The following is a 3495-nucleotide window of genomic DNA, read 5'->3' as shown; positions in this document are numbered from 1 at the left end:
TATATATATATATATATATATATATGTAAGTGTATATATGTATAGATAGATAGATAGATAGATAGATAGATAGATATCCTTGTTGCTTATTTTGATTTTACTCACCTTACTTTGGAATTGTATGGATAATTCCATACTTAATTCTGGTGTCTAAACTTAAGTACCATATTCACTTTGAATCTAATTTTTTTAGATAGACAGATAGAATTTTATAATCATTTGACTGCAACCATGCTGGTGCATCGCCCTAGAAGGGTTTTTTTGATTCGAAGAAATCTACCCCAGAACTGTATGCTTAGTAATTATTCTATTGGACTCTTTTGATGAACCGCTAAGTTACAGGAAGAAAAAAAACACCAATATTGGTTGTCAAGTGATGAATTGGGAGATAAACACACACATATAATTATGTACATATATATCCACGACAGGCTTCTTTTAGATTCTGTCTACCAAAACCACTGACAAGGTTTTGGTTGGCCCGAGGTGATATTGGAAGTCACTCGCTCAGATTGCTACGCAGTGGGACTGAACTCGGAACCATGTACTTGAGAAGCTTAGCTTCTTACTACACAGCCACGCCTGCGCCTATACATATATTAAATATATACACGAGAACAGTGGGTGTGTGTGTGTGTGAGTGAGTTTGTGTGCGTGCGTGTGTGTGCGTGAGTGACTTTGTGTGCGTGTGTGTGAGTGTGCGTGGGGGGTATGAGTGAGTGGGTGTGCCTGCATGTATGTGTGTGAAAGAATGGATGCAAAGAATATAGTAAACTTTTACATACTGTTTCTCATGTTGTCCCATTCCGAGTATTCGATCCTGCGGTCATTGTACTGGACACCAGCAGCTGCGAACAGCATACGGCAGATCTCAGCACGGCCACGGTGGTTGAAGTAGTGGAGAGTGTAGGAAGGCATGGTTGATTTTGGTCGTTGGTATTTAGATATTGGTTCAAGAATTGGTTACGTTCAAAGCTAAGAGCTTATCTATGACTTTGCTTGTAGACTGGACACTGGTCTCGCTTCAGAGCCGAGCTTATATAGGGAGGAATACTTAACAGAAACACATTAATGGCCATAATCACACACCATCAGAACCTCCACCTCCACAACAACATACCTTGATGCCCTTATTGTTTGAACTGCGGCGATGATGGTAATGGTGACGGTGGTAGAGGCGATAATGATGGTAGCGATAGTATAGGTGGTGATGGTCGTGATGGTGACGGTTGTAGTGGCTGGTAGTGGTGGCAGTGGTGATGATGGTAATTGCGATTGTGATATCGGTGGTGCTACTGAAGGGATAGCGTGGAAGTGGGTACGATGGTGCCCCTCTTACTGATAATGATAGTATAGGTTTTTGTACTTGGGATATTAATGATGGATTGTGTGGTAATGACAGTGTAGTTATTGGAATGCTATATGCGGTGGTGGTGGTGTTGGCGGTGGTGGTGGTGGTGGTGGTGGTGGAGGAGTTTTTATTGAAGGCTTTAGAGAAAGTAGGATCCTTGATTTACAAGAATAATAATTTTCTTTCAGTATCCCTGTTATTTTGAAGTTACAAAGAAAGAAAGAAAGAACGAAAAAAAGAAAGAAAGAAAGGAAGAAAGAAAGAAGGAAAGATAGAAAGAAAGAAAGAAAGAAAGAAAGAAAGAAAGAAATAGAGAAAGTGAAAATGAGAGAAAGAGGAGGAGGGAGAGAGAAAAAGAGAGAAAAACCCAGACAAATTGTATGTTTCTTTTGAATTACAAGGAATTAATGTGTACACAATCATGTACGTACATACATACATACACACATGCATTCACATACACGTATACGCACACACATGTATATGTGTGAATATATATATGTATATATGTGTGTGTGTGTGTGTGCGTGTGTGTGTGTGTGTCTATGCATATATATATATATATATGTGTGTGCGTGTATATATATATACATACATATATATCTGTGTGTGTGTCTGTATATATATATATATATATATATATATATATATATATATATATATATATACATACACACTCAAACACACTCATATACATATGTATACATATATACATATATATGCATGTATAGATAGATAGATAGATAGATAGATAGATCCTAGGATGGATATCTAGGAGTCGCTAATCGTTTCCCGATCCTTAATGTTTGTGTGTATGTGTGTATAAGAGTGAAACAAACAAACAGACATACACATACACACGTATACGTCTATGTGTTTGTGTGTGTATATATATATATATATATATATATATATATATATCAACCACTCTCCATACTCTATTTTCGTTTTTTTCTGTCTGTCTTCTCTCTCTCTCACTCTCGCTCTCACTCTTTCTCTCTTCTCTCAGCCACGTCTCTCTTCCTCACTGTAGTCTGATCTGCCATTCCAATTCATGAAACAAACCAGTAATTAACTGCGATAAAGCTACAACTTAACATTAATACCTACACTCAATAATGGGTTACATTCACAGGAAACACACTACAAACTCTTTCCCTTATTACTAATCTATGAATACACTAGGGACACTCAAATAATCCCCCTCCAACACCATCAATTATTCCAATCTTTTTATTATTCATCAGCCATTTCCTTTCTTCTTTCGTTTCTTCATTTTCTTTTCTATTTCTTTTACTTGTTTCTGCCATCCGATTGCGGCCATGCTGGGGTACCACCTTCAAGAGTTTTAGTCGAACGAATATGCCGGAGTGCTGAAATTCTTTCAAGTACGTATTTTATTGTCCTGTGATCGCCGAACCGCTAAGTTTCAGGGACGTAAACAAACTGACACTTGTTGTCAATTAGTTGGTAGACAAACACCAACACACAGTTATTATCTACCAAATCTACTTACAAAGCATTGACCAGAAGATAAATGCCCACATTAAGGTGCAGCAGGATTGAAAGGGACACCACGTGGTAGCATATCGAAGTCCTTAAACACACAGCTATACCTACACCTTTCTTTCTATTGTCCCTGATTCTTTCTTGTTTCTCTTTCTTTATTTCTTCATGTCATTTTCTCTTTTATTCTTTCATGTTATCCTTCTTATTTTCATTCACTAGTTTTAATATTCGCTTGTATTTCAATATTTTACCCTTTATGGTTGGTCTTTTTTCCTGTCTCAGTAATTGCTCAAGGACATATTCTCACATCATATATATTGTACATACATATATCTATATCAATATATTTATATTTATATATCTATATCTGTATATTTATGTATGTATGTATCTATATCTATATCTATCTATCTATGTGCATAATATAATATTAGGATAAAAACTTTATAAGAATATATTAAGTAGCTAGCGTGAAAAACCTCATAACGAAAAAAAGCCATCATTTTTTTCCATAAATATATATATACATATAGATATATGCATATATGCATAAACATATATACATATATACGCATATATGTGTGTATATATATATATATATATATATATATATATATATATATATATATATATAT

At 35.4% G+C, this 3495-nt stretch overlaps 1 pseudogene; it reads right to left on the bottom strand.

Annotated features, from left to right (window-relative positions):
* The window catches only part of LOC106877284 (S-crystallin 1-like), an 8844-nt pseudogene extending 7793 nt beyond the window's left edge, over positions 1-1051 (bottom strand).
* Between the last annotated feature and the right edge of the window lie 2444 nt (positions 1052-3495).

Source organism: Octopus bimaculoides, chromosome 5 (genome assembly GCF_001194135.2).
Source record: "Octopus bimaculoides isolate UCB-OBI-ISO-001 chromosome 5, ASM119413v2, whole genome shotgun sequence".
NCBI classification, from domain to species: Eukaryota; Metazoa; Mollusca; class Cephalopoda; order Octopoda; family Octopodidae; genus Octopus; species Octopus bimaculoides.
The sequence above is the reverse complement of the archived record's forward strand: the minus strand, read 5'-3'. Positions and strand labels throughout refer to the sequence as shown.